Source organism: Engystomops pustulosus, chromosome 4 (genome assembly GCF_040894005.1).
Source record: "Engystomops pustulosus chromosome 4, aEngPut4.maternal, whole genome shotgun sequence".
Classification (NCBI taxonomy): domain Eukaryota; kingdom Metazoa; phylum Chordata; class Amphibia; order Anura; family Leptodactylidae; genus Engystomops; species Engystomops pustulosus.
This window is the reverse complement of record NC_092414.1, coordinates 12910137-12922170: the sequence shown is the minus strand read 5'-3', so window position 1 is coordinate 12922170 and position 12034 is coordinate 12910137. Positions and strand designations below refer to the sequence as shown.

Sequence of the window (12034 nt, the reverse complement as noted above, 5' to 3'; positions counted from 1 at the left end):
TTCTACCCTTTCTTTCTACCCCCCCCCCCCCTGCCTCTCATTGTTGCCCTACGTGTCTCCTTTTACTGTCTCTTCACTGTTTTAAAGTCTCATCCCGACTCTGTCTCTTTCTCTTGCCTCCGTTTCTATGGTGGCTATCCATAGCAACCAATTACAGCGCAGCTTACACATTCCCAGAGCAGAATACAAAATAAAACCTGCGTTGTGATTGGTTGCTTTGGGGAAAACAGATAAAAGGGGGATTTTATGTGTCTGTCTCAGTGCTTTCCCACTATCTCTGTCTTCTCATGTGATTTCTAGCGCTGTCTCTTTATCTGTCTCTTTTACCCAGTTTCCTGTCTCTCCTGTGACATTGGTAATAATTCACAAGTATGAAGAATACGCGCACTTTCAGATCTTCAGTTCATACATTTATATTTCGCACACACATTACATTATTCCATTATGGACACATTCAGATTCTTATATTCACACACTTTTACATTCATGGACACATTCATACACTCACACACAAACATTCACATACTGCTAGATACAAAACACATACATACATACACAAAAACATTCACATACTGCTAGATACGTAACACATACATACATACACAAACATTCACATGCTCCTATATACGTAACACATACATACACAAACATTCACATGTTGATATATATGTAACGTACATACACACACGAACATTCATACATTCCTATATATGGAACATACACATGTACCTAAAAGTGTAACATACATATATACACACACAACTACACACACATATATACACTATACAGAATAAACAGAAGATACAAACACGTTCACACTTACATACACCGTCACTTGCTCATACACACACATACACACGGATGTACATATATACATCTGCTATACACACACAACTTCAGATTGTCAGGTGTGCATTTACTTACTCATACATGCACATATAGACCTTCATACATACATCAGACATTCACATACACACCCACACACTCGTACCCACATATTTAGCTCCTCATACATATAATACACACACTCGTACCCACATATTTAGGTATTTATACATTAGTATCATACTTACACACATACAATACATACAACTTCAGATTCTCAAACACACACTTATACACATATATTCAAATGCTCATACACACACCCACACACTCGTACCCACATATTCAGCTCCTCGGTCATACATTTAATACACACACTCATACCCACATATTTAGATTGTTATACATAAGTATCATACTCACAATACAGTACATGCAACTTCAGATTCTCATACACATATTCATACTCTAATACACACACATATTCAAATGCTCATATACACACCCTCACACTTATACTTACGTAGACACCGACACACTCCTACCTACCTCAGATTCTCATACATACATACACACATACACACACATATTCAAATGCTCATGCACATACCCACACACTCCTACCTACACACATATCATACTTGCACGCATCTTAATACACACATATCATACTCACACGCATCTTCATACACACATATCACACTCACACGCATCATACACACACACATCTTCATACACACATATCATACTCGCACGCATCTTCATACACATATCATACTTGCACGCATCTTAATACACACATATCATACTCACACACATCTTCATACACAGATATCATACTCACACACATCTTCATACACACATATCATACTCACACGCATCTTCATACACACATATCATACTCGCACACATCTTCATACACACATATCATACTCACACGCATCTTCATACACACATATCATACTCACACGCATCTTCATACACACATATCATACTCACACACATCTTCATACACACATATCATACACACACGCATCTTCATACACACATATCATACACACACACATCTTCATACACACATATCATACACACACGCATCTTCATACACACATATCATACACACACACATCTTCATGCACACATATCATACTCACACACATCTTCATACACACATATCATACACACACGCATCTTCATACACACATATCATACTCACACGCATCTTCATACACACATATCATACTCACACACATCTTCATACACACATATCATACACACACACATCTTCATACACACATATCATACACACACGCATCTTCATACACACATATCATACACACACACATCTTCATGCACACATATCATACTCACACACATCTTCATACACACATATCATACACACACGCATCTTCATACACACATATCATACTCGCACACATCTTCATACACACATATCATACTCACACACATCTTCATACACACATATCATACTCGCACACATCTTCATACACACATATCATACTCACACGCATCTTCATACACACATATCATACTCACACGCATCTTCATACACACATATCATACACACACGCATCTTCATACACAGATATCATACTCACACGCATCTTCATACACAGATATCATACTCGCACACATCTTCATACACACATATCATACTCACACGCATCTTCATACACAGATATCATACTCACACGCATCTTCAAACACACATATCATACTCACACGCATCTTCATACACACATATCATACTCACACGCATCTTCATACACAGATATCATACTCACACGCATCTTCAAACACACATATCATACTCACACGCATCTTCATACACACATATCATACTCACACGCATCTTCATACACAGATATCATACTCACACGCATCTTCATACACAGATATCATACTCACACCCATCTTCATACACACATATCATACTCACACACATCTTCATACACACATATCATACTCACACGCATCTTCATACACACATATCATACTCACACGCATCTTCATACACACATATCATACACACACGCATCTTCATACACACATATCATACTCACACGCATCTTCATACACAGATATCATACTCACACGCATCTTCATACACAGATATCATACTCACACGCATCTTCATACACACATATCATACTCACACGCATCTTCATACACACATATCATACTCACACGCATCTTCATACACACATATCATACTCACACCCATCTTCATACACACATATCATACTCACACGCATCTTCATACACAGATATCATACTCACACGCATCTTCATACACACATATCATACTCACACGCATCTTCATACACACATATCATACTCACACGCATCTTCATACACACATATCATACTCACACGCATCTTCATACACACATATCATACACACACGCATCTTCATACACACATATCATACTCACATGCATCTTCATACACACATATCATACTCACACACATCTTCATACACACATATCATACTCGCACACATCTTCATACACTCTCCTCCTCTCTTGTGGTTACACCTCCGATCTTCTGTACTTCTCATTTGCTGTATCTCTTATTCCCATGAACGGTAACAATATATTTCGTATTTTTCTGCCATAACCTTGGCGTCCCCATCCCATCCCCCGACACATCATACACTGCGGATTCCCCCCCGCACTTCATACCTGACACCTCGCATCACCCCCCGTCATACTGCTCAATCTCACATTACATCTCCGCTCCCGGGGCTGACGGGTGCTTTGCTGCCATGTTCTCAACCCGTCTCCCAGTACTTAAAGGGATCAGCGCTGTAAAAGGAGGCAAATGTTAGATTCCCAGAATTTTTTTTCCCCTTATGTAAACAGATTATCATAATTACATATTCATGGGGAGGCATGAGAAATGCAGAAGGAGCCGAGCGCTATCACATCTCACTGGCTGTTACATATCTCTCCTTCATTAAACAGCGAGACATCAGGAACACTCCCTGGTAACATCTCTGTGTGATATATGGCCGAACAATATCCAGCAGGGAAAGGGTTAACTGTACAGAGACCGTCAGCTCCGAAATTCCTCCAGTTCACACACACATACAGCGTCCACGAGGGAGGGGGGCTCCATGCATCCAGATGAGCAACCACTGCAACATACACAATATCCTGAGTCATGTCTATAGGGGGCAGTATTATAGCAGTTATATCACCATACATAGCCAGATGAAGAATAGTTATAACATTGCACAAAGGGGCAGTATTATAGTAGTTATTTTCCTGTACATAGGGGCAGTATTATAGTAGTTATTTTCCTGTACATAGGGGGCAGTATTATAGTAGTTATATTCCTGTACATAGGGAGCAGTATTATAGTAGTTATATTCTTGTACATAGGGGGCAGTATTATAGTAGTTATATTCCTGTACATAGGGGGCAGTATTATAGTAGTTATATTCCTGTACATAGGGGGCAGTATTATAGTAGTTATTTTCCTGTACATAGGGGCAGTATTATAGTAGTTATTTTCCTGTACATAGGGGGCAGTATTATAGTAGTTATATTCCTGCACATAGGGGGCAGTATTATAGTAGTTATATTCCTGTACATAGGGGGCAGTATTATAGTAGTTATATTCCTGTATATAGGGGGCAGTATTGTAGTAGTTATATTCCTGTACATAGGGGGCAGTATTATAGTAGTTATATTCCTGTACATAGGGGGCAGTATTATAGTAGTTATATTCCTGTACATAGGGGGCAGTATTATAGTAGTTATATTCCTGTACATAGGGGGCAGTATTATAGTAGTTATATTCCTGTACATAGAGGGAAGTATTATAGTAGTTATATTCTTGTACATAGGGGGCAGTATTATAGTAGTTATATTCCTGTACATAGGGGGCAGTATTATAGTAGTTATATTCCTGTACATAGGGGGCAGTATTATAGTAGTTATATTCCTGTACATAGGGGGCAGTATTATAGTAGTTATATTCTTGTACATGGGTGGCAGTATTATAGTAGTTATATTCCTGTACATAGGGGGCAGTATTATAGTAGTTATATTCCTGTACATAGGGGGCAGTATTATAGTAGTTATATTCCTGTACATAGGGGGCAGTATTATAGTAGTTATATTCCTGTACATAGGGGGCAGTATTATAGTAGTTATATTCTTGTACATAGGGGGCAGTATTTTAGTAGTTATATTCCTGTACATAGGGGCAGTATTATAGTAGTTATATTCCTGTACATAGGGAGCAGTATTATAGTAGTTATATTCTTGTACATAGGGGGCAGTATTATAGTAGTTACATTCCTGTACATAGGGGGCAGTATTATAGTAGTTATATTCTTGTACATAGGGAGCAGTATTATAGTAGTTATATTCTTGTACATAGGGGGCAGTATTATAGTAGTTATATTCCTGTACATAGGGGGCAGTATTATAGTAGTTATATTCTTGTACATAGGGGGGAGTATTATAGTAGTTACATTCCTGTACATAGGGGGCAGTATTATAGTAGTTATATTCTTGTACATAGGGGGCAGTATTATAGTAGTTATATTCCTGTACATAGGGGGCAGTATTATAGTAGTTATATTCCTGTACATAGGGGGCAGTATTATAGTAGTTATATTCTTGTACATAGGGGGCAGTATTATAGTAGTTATATTCTTGTACATAGGGAGCAGTATTATAGTAGTTATATTCTTGTACATAGGGGCAGTATTATAGTAGATATATTGCTGTACATAGGGGGCAGTATTATAGTAGTTATATTCTTGTACATAGGGGCAGTATTATAGTAGTTATATTCCTGTACATAGGGGACAGTATTATAGTAGTTATATTCGTGTACATAGGGGGCAGTATTATAGTAGTTATATTCTTGTACATAGGGGGCAGTATTATAGTAGCTATATTTTTGTACATAGGGGGCAGTATTATAGTAGTTATATTCCTTTTACATAGAGGGCAGTATTATAGTAGTTATAGTCTTGTACATAGGGGGCAGTATTATAGTAGTTATATTCTTGTACATAGGGGGCAGTATTATAGTAGTTATATTCCTGTACATAGGGGGCAGTATTATAGTAGTTATATTCTTGTACATAGGGGGCAGTATTATAGTAGTTATATTCTTGTACATAGGGGGCAGTATTATAGTAGTTATATTCTTGTACATAGGGGCAGTATTATAGTAGTTATATTCCTGTACATAGGGAGCAGTATTATAGTAGTTATATTCTTGTACATAGGGGGCAGTATTATAGTAGTTATATTCTTGAACATAGGGGCAGTATTATAGTAGTTATATTCCTGTACATAGGGAGCAGTATTATAGTAGTTATATTCCTGTACATAGGAGGCAGTATTATAGTAGTTATATTCTTGTACATAGGGGGCAGTATTATAGTAGTTATATTCTTGTACATAGGGGGCAGTATTATAGTAGTTATATTCTTGTACATAGGGGCAGTATTATAGTAGTTATATTCCTGTACATAGGGAGCAGTATTATAGTAGTTATATTCTTGTACATAGGGGCAGTATTATAGTAGTTATATTCTTGTACATAGGGGCAGTATTATAGTAGATATATTCTTGTACATAGGGGGCAGTATTATAGTAGTTATATTCTTGTACATAGGGGGCAGTATTATAGTAGTTATATTCTTGTACATAGGGGGCAGTATTATAGTAGTTATATTCTTGCACATAGGGGCAGTATTATAGTAGTTATATGCCTGTACATAGGAGCAGTATTATAGTAGTTATATTCCTGTGCATAGGGGGCAGTATTATAGTAGTTATATTCTTGTACATAGGGGGCAGTATAATAGTAGTTATATTCTTGTACATAGGGGGCAGTATTATAGTAGTTATATTCTTGTACATAGGAGGCAGTATAATAGTAGTTATATTCCTGTACATAGGGGGCAGTATTATAGTAGTTATATTCTTGTACATAGGGGGCAGTATAATAGTAGTTATTTTCTTGTACATAGGGGGCAGTATTATAGTAGTTATATTTCTGTACATAGGAGGCAGTATTATAGTAGTTATATTCCTGTACATAGGGGGCAGTATTATAGTAGTTATATTCCTGGACATAGGGGGCAGTAGTATAGTAGTTATATTCTTGTACATAGGGGGCAGTATTATAGTAGTTATATTCTTGTACATAGGGGGCAGTATTATAGTAGTTATATTCTTGTACATAGGGGGCAGTATTATAGTAGTTATATTCCTGTACATAGGGGGCAGTATTATAGCAGTTATATTCCTGTACATAGGGGGCAGTATTATAGTAGTTATATTCCTGTACATAAGGAGCAGTATTATAGTAGTTATATTCTTGTACATAGGGGGCAGTATTATAGTAGTTATATTCTTGTACATAGGGGACAGTATTATAGTAGTTATATTCCTGTACATAGGGGGCAGTATTATAGTAGTTATATTCTTGTACATAGGGGACAGTATTATAGTAGTTATATTCCTGTACATAGGGGGCAGTATTATAGTAGTTATATTCTTGTACATAGGGGCAGTATTATAGTAGTTATATTCTTGTACATAGGGGGCAGTATTATAGTAGTTATATTCTTGTACATAGGGGGCAGTATTATAGTAGTTATATTCCTGTACATAGGTGGTAGTATTATAGTAGTTATATTCTTGTACATAGGGGCAGTATTATAGTAGTTATATTCTTGTACATAGGGGGCAGTATTATAGTAGTTATATTCTTGTACATAGGGGGCAGTATTATAGTAGTTATATTCCTGTACATAGGTGGTAGTATTATAGTAGTTATATTCTTGTACATAGGGGGCAGTATTATAGTAGTTATATTCCTGTACATAGGGGGCAGTATTATAGTAGTTATATTCTTGTACATAGGGGCAGTATTATAGTAGTTATATTCTTGTACATAGGGAGCAGTATTATAGTAGTTATATTCTTGTACATAGGGGGGCAGTATTATAGTAGTTATATTCTTGTACATAGGGGGCAGTATTATAGTAGTTATATTCCTGTACATAGGGGGCAGTATTATAGTAGTTATATTCCTGGACATAGGGGGCAGTAGTTTAGTAGTTATATTCTTGTACATAGGGGGCAGTATTATAGTAGTTATATTCTTGTACATAGGGGGCAGTATTATAGTAGTTATATTCTTGTACATAGGGGGCAGTATTATAGTAGTTATATTCCTGTACATAGGGGGCAGTATTATAGCAGTTATATTCCTGTACATAGGGGGCAGTATTATAGTAGTTATATTCCTGTACATAAGGAGCAGTATTATAGTAGTTATATTCTTGTACATAGGGGGCAGTATTATAGTAGTTATATTCTTGTACATAGGGGACAGTATTATAGTAGTTATATTCCTGTACATAGGGGGCAGTATTATAGTAGTTATATTCTTGTACATAGGGGCAGTATTATAGTAGTTATATTCTTGTACATAGGGGGCAGTATTATAGTAGTTATATTCTTGTACATAGGGGGCAGTATTATAGTAGTTATATTCCTGTACATAGGTGGTAGTATTATAGTAGTTATATTCTTGTACATAGGGGCAGTATTATAGTAGTTATATTCTTGTACATAGGGGGCAGTATTATAGTAGTTATATTCTTGTACATAGGGGGCAGTATTATAGTAGTTATATTCCTGTACATAGGTGGTAGTATTATAGTAGTTATATTCTTGTACATAGGGGGCAGTATTATAGTAGTTATATTCCTGTACATAGGGGGCAGTATTATAGTAGTTATATTCTTGTACATAGGGGCAGTATTATAGTAGTTATATTCTTGTACATAGGGAGCAGTATTATAGTAGTTATATTCTTGTACATAGGGGGGCAGTATTATAGTAGTTATATTCTTGTACATAGGGGGCAGTATTATAGTAGTTATATTCCTGTATATAGGGGGCAGCATTATAGTAGTTATATTCCTGTACATAGGGGGCAGTATTATAGTAGTTATATTCCTGTACATAGGGGGCAGTATTATAGTAGTTATATTCATGTACATAGGGGGCAGTATTATAGTAGTTATATTCCTGTACATAGGGGGCAGTATTATAGTAGTTATATTCCTGTACATAGGGGGCAGTATTATAGTAGTTATATTCCTGTACATAGGGGACAGTATTATAGTATTGATATTCTTGTACATAGGGTGCAGTATTATAGTGGTTATATTCTTGTACATTGGGGCAGTATTATAGTATTGATATTCTTGTACATAGGGGCAGTATTATAGGAGTTATATTCTTGTACATAGGGGGCAGTATTATAGTAGTTACAGCCTTGTACATAAGGGCAGTATTATAGTAGTTATATTCCTGTACATAGGGGGCAGTATTATAGTAGTTATATTCTTGTACATAGGGGGCAGTATTATAGTATTGATATACTTGTACATAGGGTGCAGTATAGCAGTATATTATAGTATTGCAGTAGTTATATTATTTTGTATACCCCCTGTGTGGCATTGCTTCTGGAGGACATTCCTACACCTCCTATGTAATGGGAATACACAGGATGTGAATGATCCCGGATGATTATCCTCGTTCTATTAGTTACAGATTTCTCTGTAGACAAACATTGTTTTTATTGTTTAATTATTTTTGTTACTTTCTTAGTCATTTTGTGGTTTCGCTGTAACATCTTCCATGGGACGTCACACTGATCCCCTGCACAGTAGATGAAGCTGTTCCCCTCCGGAATGACAGGACTCGGGCGGTGGAGTTATCTCCTGATTATTCCCGATAAAATTAATTCCTTTATCTCAGTTCCGTGTGGATGAGACTTAGAACTTGTCATTTTCCTGCATTGTCCCTCGGATTTTTTCTCACATCTTCATAGTCTGGAACTTTCTTGTATACTTTGTAGCTGAGTTCTTTGTCCATGTAAGATCTCTGTTTGCTGTCAGTGAATAGGAATAGTGAATTCTTAAAGGGGTTTTCCATTTCATGCGGAAATGAAAAACAATAAGTTACTTACCTTGTCGCGGATGCTGGTTGGTTCTCTGGTGATAGTCCTTATTCCTCACGGCTGAGGGTTTGTTACAATGTATGAAGATAAAACTGCAGCTTACATCCCAGTATTAGAGGGTTACGGCTCTGTTACTCGCAGACACTAATGAGATTCCCGGATTCTTCTGCCTCTTGACAAAGGTCGGTCCCAAGACGATCCATGACGGACTCTCCACAGAAGATGGACATCTCTACTCATCTCCTGGTGAAGTGGGTTCCTCTGGGAACTGAGACAACATCCATAAACAGGGGCTGGCGAGGCGGAGTGCCCCCCGCAGGTCATGCCAGGATCCTCGGATACAGAGGGATTGTTATGAGAAGGGCAGCACCTCATCTATTATAATGGCCTCCAGGGCGGCTTGTGTACATATACAGAGGATTAAGTGCTTTATAAAAGAGCTGCTTCCTCATAGCGGGGTCCTGAGTGGGCACTCGGGTGGCATCAGGGGGGCGGCGCTGCCAGCTCTAACCGGTTACAGTATCTAGGAGCTGTATATACAGTATAGTCATATACCATTCCCTTAGTCATGCATCTCCCCCTCAGTAATGCACCAGCCCCTCATTTATGCACCACCCCCTCAGTCATGCACCTCCCCCTCACACATGCACCACCTCCTCAGTCATGCACCACCTCTTCAGTCATCCACCACCCCCTAAGTGATGCGCCACCCCCTCAGTCATGCACCACCCCCTCATTTATGCACCACCCCCTCAGTCATGCATCACCCCCTCAGTAATGCACCAGCCCCTCAGTCTTGCACCTCCCCCATAGTCATGCCCCCTTGGTCATGCACCACCCCCTTGGTCATGCACCACCCCCTCAGTCATGCAACACCCCCTCAGTCATGCACCTCCCCCTCAGCTATGCACCACCTCCTCAGTCATGCACCACCCCCTTAGTAATGCACCAGCCCCTCAGTCTTGCACCTCCCCCATAGTCATGCCCCCTTGGTCATGCACCACCCCCTTGGTCATGCACCACCCCCTCAGTCATGCACCTCCCCCTCAGCTATGCACCACCTCCTCAGTCATGCACCACCCCCTTAGTGATGCACCATCCCCTCAGTCATGTACTTACCCCTCTCTTGCACCTCCCCCTTAGTCATGCACCTCTCCCTCAGTCATGTACTGCTACCTCTCTTGCACCTCCACTTTAGTTATGCACCTCCCCATTTGTTTTGCCCCTCCCCCTTAGTCATGCACCACCCCCTCAGTCAAGTACTACTCCCTCTCATGCACCTTCCCTTTAGTCACGCACCTCCCCATTATTCATGCACCTCCCCCTCAGTAATGTACTACTCCCTCTCATGCACCTCCCCCTTAGTCATGCACCTCCCCCTTAGTAATGTACTACTCCCTCTCATGCACCTCCCCCTTAGTCATGCAACACCCCCTCAGTCATGTACTACTACCTCAAATGCACCTCCCCCTTTCTCATGCACATCCCCCTCAGTCATGTACTACTCCCTCTCACGCACCTCCCCCTCAGTCATGCAGCACCCCCTCAGTCATGTACTACTCCCTCTCATGCACCTCCCCCTAAGTCATGCACCTCCCCCTTAGTCATGCATAACCCCCTTAGTCACATACAACTCCCTCTCTTGCACCTCCCCCTTAGTCAAGCACCACCCCCTCAGTCACGTACTACTCCCTCTCTTGCACCTCCCCCTTAGTCATGCACCTCCCCCTCAGTCATCTACTGTACCCACTCTTGCACCTCCCTCTTAGTCATGCACCTCCCCCTTAGTCATGTACTACTCCCTCTCATGCACCTCCCCCTTAGTCATGCAACACCCCCTCAGTCATGTACTACTACCTCAAATGCACCTCCCCCTTTCTCATGCACATCCCCCTCAGTCATGTACTACTCCCTCTCACGCACCTCCCCCTCAGTCATGCAGCACCCCCTCAGTCATGTACTACTCCCTCTCATGCACCTCCCCCTAAGTCATGCACCTCCCCCTTAGTCATGCATAACCCCCTTAGTCACGTACAACTCCCTCTCTTGCACCTCCCCCTTAGTCAAGCACCAACCCCTCAGTCACGTACTACTCCCTCTCTTGCACCTCCCCCTTAGTCATGCACCTCCCCCTCAGTCATCTACTGTACCCACTCTTGCACCTCCCCTTTAG

The 12034-nt window shown here is 39.8% G+C and overlaps 1 long non-coding RNA gene across 1 annotated transcript in view; it reads left to right on the top strand.

Moving 5' to 3' along the window:
* LOC140126076 (uncharacterized) overlaps positions 1 to 10425 on the top strand; it is a 71029-nt gene extending 60604 nt beyond the window's left edge. Inside the window, exon 3 of the long non-coding RNA XR_011854751.1 lies at positions 10044 to 10425. This is a non-coding gene — a long non-coding RNA (uncharacterized lncRNA). The remainder of the gene's footprint in view (positions 1 to 10043) is intronic.
* Positions 10426 to 12034: the final 1609 nt, after the last annotated feature.